Source organism: Nicotiana tabacum, chromosome 3, assembly GCF_000715075.1.
Source record: "Nicotiana tabacum cultivar K326 chromosome 3, ASM71507v2, whole genome shotgun sequence".
Lineage (NCBI taxonomy): Eukaryota > Viridiplantae > Streptophyta > Magnoliopsida > Solanales > Solanaceae > Nicotiana > Nicotiana tabacum.
In genome coordinates this window covers 185,509,445-185,519,587 of record NC_134082.1, presented here as the reverse complement: position 1 = coordinate 185,519,587, position 10,143 = coordinate 185,509,445, and positions in this window count along the sequence as shown.

Genomic DNA, 10,143 nt, shown 5'->3' with positions numbered 1-10,143 from the left:
GGGGGGTTTAGGTTTTTAGGTTTAGGGTTTTTTTTTCAAAAATGAAAAATGGAAGACGGGGGTGTTTGTTTGGGGTTATGGGGCGGACCGGGTCGGGTTTACCCGATGGGGTTTTTGGGTTGGATACGGGGTTATTTGGTTTTGGGCTTGTGGTTTAGAATTGAAGAAAAATCCCAATCCGATTTCCTTCTTCTTTTATTGCTTCTTTTTTCTTCTACTTTCTAATTAATAAAACTAAAATTATAAATTAAGTTATAAACTAAATTAACTTATCAAAAATACTAATTAATTCCTAGCAACAATTATCATACATAATTAATCATCAGTTAAAACAAAATTGCACAATTTGACATTGAATGCTAGAAATGCAAACGATGCATATTTTTGTAATTTTCATCCTTGTAAAACAAACTTAATTACTTCTAATTGTAGAATTAAATCCTAAATGCAAATGCGACATATTTTTGTATTTTTTATTAATTTAACAAGTAAACATGCATGGACAAAAATACAAATAATTATCCAAAATGCCACGAAAATTCTCAAAATTGCACACAAAAGAAAATTGATGTATTTTGAATTTTTGGGAGTAATTCTCATATAGGGCAAAAATCATGTGCTTACAGTAACTCATTTAGTGTTTGTCTAGGTTTGTTTCAGGGTTGTACCCCAGTTTATTTTGTTTGTCTTGTTGTTCAAACCCTTTCACCATCTATCTAATGCAATTTCCTATCTACTATTATTTCTAGTCATTTTTTGTTTAGTTCTCTTCTCCTTTTATAGTTTTTTCATGTTGGCTCTAGTGACATGACACGCATGCACAATTCTAAGCCTGGTCTCAATAGTTAGTTTAATCATGGAGCAATGAAATAATTTTGAAGATGAAAGGGACATTTGAGGAAAATAAGTACAGATTTGGACATTTTGAGATCATTTGAAGCCCGAACCATGTGAAACTAGGGAAGATAATTTGGGAAGTTAATGGGGTGACAAGAATTCGTTAAGGGAGAGTGCATCCCAGACGATTTGAAGCAAGCAACTTTGAGTTCAAGTGCATCTCAAGTTACAAGATAAAGTCAAGAAAGTTTTCTCCGAATTGACGGAGGATATCCATTGTGAAGAGGGAATCACCCAACGAGGGTTCTGTACTTAATAAGGCATATCAGTGATATCAATGCTGAAGCCGCAAAAGAAATATTGTGCATGATCTTCAATTTTCATTTCAAGTTGCATGTGTTGTACTTGGCATTTTCAGGGATTGGGAGACTCTCTTTCAGCTATCCAAATACTCTATACCCTTTGGTACCCCTTTTAAGCATGTAGTGATTTCTTTGACCTCCCTTCTTTTGGAATCAAGTTAGAGTCATACAAAAAAAAGGAAAAAGATTTTTTTTTGTCCCCATAGGTTTGTTCATTCCAAAAGGAAAATTCAAAAAAGAATAAGAGAAAAATAGAGATAAAGAGAAAAAAAGAAAAAGAAGAAAGGAAAAAAAAGAGAAGAAAAAAAAGAGTAAAAAGAAGGAAAAGGAAAAAAAAAGGGGGAAAAAGAAAAATAGCAACAACAAAAGTAGTTTTGTGAACTACGTTTGACCTGATTCTTGTCACCACAAGATACGTAGGCAGCCTTACGGTTTGATCATACCAAATAATATATTTTATAATCCCACGAAGTCGAGAGTGGGGCAGTTTTTCTTAGAAATTCCATATAAAAAAAAAGAGTCAAATTCCCTTGTTTCAGAATTGGGGCAAAGTTTTTTAAAATGGATTCCAAAAGTTGTAAATAAATTAACCCGGTTATCTTAGTTATTTTGAGCCTTTGTCATATCCTTTCTTTCTAACACTGTCCAAAAGCCATATTACAGTCCAAAAAAGACCCCCCAAATAATCTTTGAGAGTGCTGAGTTTAGACATGCCAAGAGTATATGATGTTTTTACCATGGTTAATGCCTTGTCATCTGCAGAATCAGAGGAAATAAGAAGAAAAGAACAAAATGAGAGAGTCTTATTGGTGAAAACCTTCACAGGCACCATAAGGCGACGGTAAGTTGAGAGAAATAACAAAATGAGAGAGGCTTGATGGTGAAAACCCTTCGGGCACTACAATTCGAATAAGGATCGTGAATTAGATTGGATAATCAGAGCATTGAAGCCCAGTTTTACGGTTTAGGGGTATAACAAGAGTTGAACATCAGACTTGCTTGACAGATTAGGCCACAGGTGCTTGTCATGGTCATTAGAGTTGGTATCTACATTTGATAAGTTTCTACCTTGTAGTTTTCCTGTTAGGAATCACCTCTTTCCACCGTCCTTTACTCTGTTCCTTTTGTCTTGTTTACTTCCTCTTCCTGAGTCTATTTGGTCAGATCAAGTGAGAAATGACTTCAAAATTTGCCACCAGCTTTCCAACTGCACAAAATGGGATCTGGCTAGCACATCAAAGTGACATAAGTCAGGAAAGAACAACATGCACACTGATTTGATAACAATCAACGTGCTTTGGGGATTAATGTGAAATACAAAGGTTTGGTATATGTCAATTCATGAACAATGTAATAGATAGAGGATGTTGGGTGAACGGATCAAAGTTATTTTCTGTGATAAAGTTTACAGAGAAAGTGGTTAACCAATAACAAGCAAAGTCTTCCGAGTGGAAATCAAAGTTATCATGACAAGTGAAGGAGCAATAGACCTCAAGGCCAAGGCCAGTGGCATACATCAGGAAAGAACAGCAAGCGCACTGAGTCGGTAAAAATCAACGTGTTTTGGGATTCATATGAAGTACAAAGGTTCGGTAAATGTCAATTCATGAGCAAAATGCAACAGATATAGGGTGTTGGGTTTGAACGGATCAGAGGTATTTTCTGTGATAAGGGTGACCGAGAAAGTGGTTAGTCAATAAACAAGCAAGGTCTTTCGAGTTGAAATCAAAGTTATCATGGGAAGTGAAGGAGCAATCGCCCTCAAAGTCAAGGCCACAAACCAACCACCATGTTTAAACTCACAAATTTTCTTTGTTTGAAACATGGGTGAAGACTATGCCCAAATCAAAGCTTGGAAGCTTGAATTTTTGAAATGTCATGCCCAATTTATGTCAGCACAAAGGCATCTTGAGAAGGGGAAAGAAAATTTGTTCGATTTGCGGGAACCCTCCATGAGGAAAAGCATGATTCAGGGGCAAGGAATTTTGTTCGTTCCGCAGAGATCCTCCAGAAAGAGAGTGCAGCTCAGGTAAGTTCATTCTCGACTTTTCAGGACCCGCCTGGATAATGGGATTTAATTTGAAGTTCTCAGGACCCTCCTGGACAATGGGACCTAGTTAAAATTCGAAACATTCATGAGTAACAAGATCTAGCATAAGCTCTACCTTGAGGAAATATAAGTTTTCATTCTTAGGATAAGATTCAATTTGAAATTTTCAGGACCTCCTGAATAATGAGACTTAGTTTTAAGACCTCCATTAAATGATGAGATTTAGCATAAGTTTCACCTTTAGGAAGTTGAATTTGGCTCTAAAATTTTCACCCTTAAGATGAGATTTGATTTTAATTTTCAGGACCCTCCTGGATAATGGGATCTAACTTTTAAATTCTTAGAGATATTGGGTAGCACAATTCAATTAACACTCACAGATGTGCCTAGCTACCAAACTATGATAGAAAATTTTCTTTGTTTTGTCTATTCTGTTGTAATCAGATGCCCACCTGGAGAGCAAGGGAGAACAACACGGGTTTCAAGAGTAGAAAGCAGCTCAGGTTCAAGCAATCAGGCACCCACCTGGAGAAACAAGGGAAAACAGTTCAAAGGAAAAGTAGTCGCAAGAGGAAGTAGTTCAAGTTCAGCAATCAGGAGCCCACCTGGAGAACAAAGGGAAAGGAATTCAAGTTTTGGAAATTAGGAGACCACCTGGAGAACAAAGGGAAAACAATTCAAGTGTTGGTAATTAGGAGCCCACCTGGAGAACAAAGGGAAAGCAATTCAAGTGTTGGTAATCAGGAGCCCACCTGGAGAACAAAGGAAAAGCAATTCAAGTGTTGGTAATCAGGAGACCACCTGGAGAACAAAGGGAAAGCAATTCAAGTGTTGGTAATCAGGAGCCCACCTGGAGAATAAAGGGAAAGCAATTTAAGTATCGCTAATCAGGAGCCCACCTGGAGAACAAAGGGAAAAACAATTCAAGTATTGGTAATCAGGAGCCCACTTGGAGAACAAAGGGGAAGCAGTCCAAGTGTTGGAAATCAGGAGTCCACCTGGAGAACAAAAGGAAAGAAGTTTGAGTGATGGAAATCAGGAGCCCACCTATAGAACAAAGGGAAAGCAGTTCAAGTGTTGAAAATCAGGAGCCCAGCTGGAGAACAAAGGGAAAACAATTTAAGTGTTCGAAATCAGGAGCCCACTTAGAGAACAAAGGGAAAAGTAACTCAAGTGTTGGTAATCAGGAGCCCACCAGGAGAATAAAGGGAAAACAATTCAAGTGTTGGTAATCAGGAGCCCATCTGGAGAACAAAGGGAAAAACAATTCAAGTGTTGGTAATCAGGAACCTACCTGGAGAAAAAAGGGAAAGCAGTTCAAGTGTTGGAAATCAGGAGCCCACCTGGAGAACAAAGAGAAAACAGTTCAAGTGTTGGCAATCAGGATCCCACCTGGAGAACAAAGGAAAGCAATTTAAATGTTGGTAATTAGGCAGCCACCTGGAGAACAAAGAGAAGCAGTTCAAGTTTCAAGGAAAATAGGTTCAAGTTGAGCAATCAGGAGTGTGAGCACGTGATTTTTGCCCTATATATGAATAATTCCCAAAATTCCAATAAAATAATTTTTTCTTTATTTTTACAATTCTTGTGAAATTTGGTGGCGTTTTGTGTTAATTATTGGCATCTTATTTGTGCATGTTAATTCATATAAAACACAAAGAGTATGCATTTGCATTTAGGTCTTAATTTTTATATTTAGTATCAATTAAGGGATAATTTGTTTAGAACAAAGCATGAAAATCACAAAAAATAGTTCACTTTTGCATTTTTAATAATTTTTATTGTGAATTTGTCACGAAATAGATTTTGAACAATTTTAGGAATTAATTAGTCTTTGTTTTAAAACAATCGAGATTTCATGTTAGTTTTACATCTTTATAAAAATTATAAAAAATTATTATAAAAGTTGTAAAAGCAAGAAAAGAAAATAAAAAAGAAAAAATAAGAGTATAAAAAGCAGTCTTATTTAAGACCCAAAATTTGGGCCAAATGCATTGAAACATCTCAGGCCCAAACGCCTCAAAAACATTTCAATTCAGTCCAGCCCAAGTCCCTACCCGGTCTGCCCTCCCCCCTTCTAGACGAAACGACGTCGTTTCGGGGTCCCTGGATCAGGACCGTTGGATCTCATCAATCCAACGGTCCGGAACTAACGAGGTTCTTAATATAAAAGGGTCTGAACCTTCCCCCTACCCCCATTTGCATCGTCTTCCTTACCCCACCCTTCCCCTCAACAAACCCTAGCCCGCGCCGCCATCAAACCCCTCGCCGGCGGTGAACACAAACTACACCGCTCACTCCGAGGTTAACACCACAGATCCCCATCACTCTCCTCTTTCCATTGCACCCACTGGTGTACCTCGAACAAGGCCAGAACTCGTCGAATCTTGGTTTGAAGTTTTCCGGCCAAGTGACAAGTTCATCCAAATCATCCCAAAATCACACCCCACAACCCCCGGCCCTTCCTCAACACTAATCCACGGCTATTTTCTTTCAAATCACCGTGAAACGGCCCGAATCTTAGATCTAAGAATTTCTGGCCAAACCCTAAAACCAAATCCTTTTGATTTCGAACCGTAGTATCCTTAACCATGTGTTCTCTTGTAAGAACACATGGTTAGGGATGTTACGCATCAAAAATCTGAAAGGATTCTGATGTTTCGGACTGGCCGGAGTCCCTCATGCCTTTGTGAGTTTTATTGCTTCCTTTTACTCGCATGTTTGAAGTATTATTTACAGTGTTGTTTCGTTAATTGTTCTGTTAATTTTATGGTTTAATTGCATTAGTTTAAGTTCTGTTAATTACTGTTGATTCTGAGTTTGATATTTGGTTGAATGATTGTAAGTTCATGGTTTAAGAATTAGTTTAAAGTTCACTTAATATCAATCATGGTAGCTTAAACTCAGTTTAATTTCGTTTAGCTTGTTTGAGTTGGTATAATTGAACAGAATTGGTTTTGGTCAGTCTGATTAGTTAGTTTCTGAATGTTAGTTAATTAATTTCAGTTAGTTTTAGATTGGGTTAGGGTATTGGGTATAGCTGTTAAGGATGAGGGTAGGTTCAGTAATTTTGAAAGGCTTTCAGGGGTAATCTGGGTATGGAAAAGGGTAGTTCTGATAGGAATAGTAATATCAAGGTATATGGAAGGGCAGTATAGGTATTGTATTGGTAGAGGAATACCTTAGGGCCTTCTAGAATGGGGTGCAAGTGTAGATTTTAATAATTGTAAGGCATTTACTTGTTTAGTAAGTTAAGAATAGAGGGACCAAACTGAAAATAGGGAAGGACTGATTGGAAAATCAGAACCTGATATATTCTCTTTGGGGTTGCCTATAAAAGGGCATGAAAATGCCTTGGGAAAGGGGTCTTGGCTGGGATTTCTGCCTTCAGCCTTGAGTTTCAATTTGAGCTTTCATTCCTGCTTTTGATTTCAGTTAGCATTTTAATTCCAAAATTATTCAGAAAACAAAAATATCAAAAATGGAGAAATTCGAGACAACTGCACAGTTCCATCACTAGTTTTGGGATTTCAGTTTTGGGTTTTGGGTTTAGCATTGTTACAGAGGTGTTTAGGCGCAGCTGTGAGGGTCAAGAGTATATTTGAAGTATATGCTGAATTAATCTGGGAAGGCTGCCTGTATTTCTGATTTTCAAAAGTGTTTTCTGGACTGTCTCGTGGTATATATGGCTGAGTTTACTGCTGTTGTTGTTGCAAGTAGCTGACTCCTCTCCTTCTCTCTATTTACATTTCAATTTCCAGGTATTTGTTCTGCAGCTCTCAAGTCTATGGAGTTGGAGTAAATATGATGTCTGAATTTGATCTTTGAATTCTTCATGTTTTGTCTAAACTTAATGTATAAACAATTAGCTTACTCATGTCATTTGGATACTATATTAATCCTGATTTGTGTAAATGGGACTGATAAACTGTCAAGCATGAGTATGTTCCGTTCGATTAGTAACTGGGCATTTAGGTATTTAGATTCATGTATGTAATCAAGGTTGTGGACTGTGTAGACTGTGCATTTCATGCTTATGCAATTGTAGTTTACAATTTAAGTTCCATAGGCTGCTGAAGTTAAATCTGCAAAGTTGTAATTGATTTAGAGTTCAACACACATGGTTGCTTTTAATTTTGGTCTAATATGAATTGTACACAGCTTCATACTGGGCCAATTTTGGGCCTAGCGAATTTACAGTCGGCCCAGACTGTGGTTAGGCGAGAAATCGAATTGGGGCCTAGGTTCATTAAGGTTTAAGAATTTAATTAAATAGGAAGGAGCCCCAAGGGCTCGATCTCTGGGCTGTGTATTGGCCCGTCAATAAGTAAAAATTTGGCCTCCGTTAGGCCTGGTTCTTAGAGCTCTAAGAGCCCACACCTGCAGCATATGTAATGACAATGCTTTGGACCATATGGGCTCAAGCCCATTTCCTCAGTACTTCTGCATAAAAGCTCAAAATTCAAGTTTAACAAATGTTGGCCTTAACCAATTAGGATCCTTAAGTAATTAATAGCATAATTGTCTCGCTGTTTAGATTTGGGAAGGTTGTTTAGCGAATTTCACGGCCTTCCCCAAAATAATATTACGTTAGAATCTTTAGACGCGATTTAATTAAGTTACTTTCTTAAACTCGGGTGCACATTGATGCGACCCAAATCTAGATCTCGACAAAGTCAAAATGTGTTGACAATCACGGGTGCATTGATTGTGACGTGGTTCGAAATGCGTTTTCACGACGTCATAATTCTTATAAAATGAATAATGATAGAAAAGAGTTTCACAAATTGAGACGAGCCTCACTGCGCAAAAATAAATAAATGTGGGGCCCTTAGTAAATAACTATCGAAATAATTAGAATTTGGGATGGCCGTTTAGCGAACTTCACGGCTTTTCCCCAAAATAACACTACGTTAGTATCTTTAGGCACGATTTAATTAAATAACCTTCTTAAATTCGGGTGCGCATTGATACGACTCAAAATCCAAATCTCGACTAAGTCAAAATGTGTTGATAACTAGGGGTGCATTGATTGCGACGTGGTTCGAAACGCGTTTTCATGACGTCGCAATTCTTAAAAAATAACTATAATAAAAGCAGTGTAAAATTAATAAAAGGCACATAAGCTAGCGTATATTAAAATTAGATAAAATCAAATACAACAGTTAAGCGACCGTGCTAAAATCACGGAGCCCGGGAATGCCTAACACCTTCTCCCGGGTTAACAGAATTCCTTACTCGAATTTCTGGTTCACGGACTGTTAACAAAGTCATATTTTTCCTCGGTTCGGGATGCAACCTGTGACTTGGGACACCATTAATCTCTCAAGTGGCGACTCTGAATAATTAATAATCAAATCCCGTTCCGATTGTCCTTTAATTGGAAAAACTCCTTCACGCCCTTCCGGGGGTGTAGGTGAAAAAGGAGGTGTGACAAGGAGCCCACCTATAAAATAAAGGGAATATAAGGCAAGTTTCAGAGGAAAGGAAGACAATTCAAATGTTAGTAATCAGGCATCCACATGGAGAACAAAGGGAAACAGTTCAAGTTTCGAGGAAAAACAGTTCATGTGTTGGAAATTAGGAGCCCACCTGAAGAACAAAGGGAAAACAATTCAAGTTTCAGAGGGAAGAAATACAATTCAAATGTTGGTAATCAGGCGCCCACCTGGAGAACAAAGGGAAAGCAGTTCAAATTTCAAAGGAAGGCAACACGGATTTCAAGGGAAAACAGGTCAAGTTTCGAGGGAAAGCCATTCAAGTTTCAAAGGAATACAGTTCAAGTTTCGGCAATCAAGCACCCGCCTAAAGAACACGGGAATACAGTTCAAGTGTTGGCAATCAGGCGCCCGCCTGAAGAATAAAGGAAATCACTTTAGAATGCAATTCAAGTCAGCAACAAAAGAAGCTCGCGACAAGAATGCGAGTCAACAGTCCGAGGTGATCAACAAAAGTTAGTCACAATCCAGAAGAAAAAAAAAAGAGAAAGGCAAGAAGTGAATCCAAATGCAGAAGTTGATGAAAGATGTGAGCTGCTCAAGACATGACTGAAGTTACAAGCATGGTATGCCCGGTTTTGATCCGAAAAGCTGAAGAAGAATAACCTAGCACCTGAAACTAGCAAGCGTCAAGGTTCAAATCCAAAGTCCGCATGAAGAACCATTCAAAACTCAAGATCAAGCTTCAAAAGACTTATAGATAGGAATCTTGTAACTCGTAGTTGATAGGCTTAGCTAGTCTTTTTCATTTTTTGATTTTTGACGTAATAACAGGACCGCGAACCGGAACTTCGACGGAACAACACCTCGACCGGCTCTCCACCTCGGTCTATTCTATCACTCTTCCTACTTCTAAACTACACGTGGCCTGATTTCTTTATAGCCAAGGATATATAGGCAGCTCAGATACCAGGTCTCGGGCACATTCTCCTTTCTCTTAGTTTTGGTCTCCCTAAATAAGGGTCGGGTCAAAAAACCTGTCTAGTTGTTCTTTGTCTGAAAATACTTCGTGTTTCCAGTCAAAGAGGGACAGTTGTAGACATGTGATTTTTTATCCTCCCCAAAATTTCATCCATTTTAGCATGTAAATATTTAATTTAGGCCTAATATTGATATTTCAATTAGTTTTGACTCTTTCACTTTATTTCATAAAAAAAATAAAAATTATAAAAAAATTTCCTTTTTTAGTTTCTTTTAGTTTATTAATTTTCGTAAAACTAAAATAATAATAATACAAAATAGTACCTTATTTTTATTTTAATATGATATTTGAAAATACCAAAAATAGGTCTGTTTTAATGGTTAGTCTTATTTTAATAGTTATTTTACTTAAGTAGGATTAATTAATAAATGAGATCGTATTTTTAGTCTCGTTCGTGGAGAAAGAATAAAATTT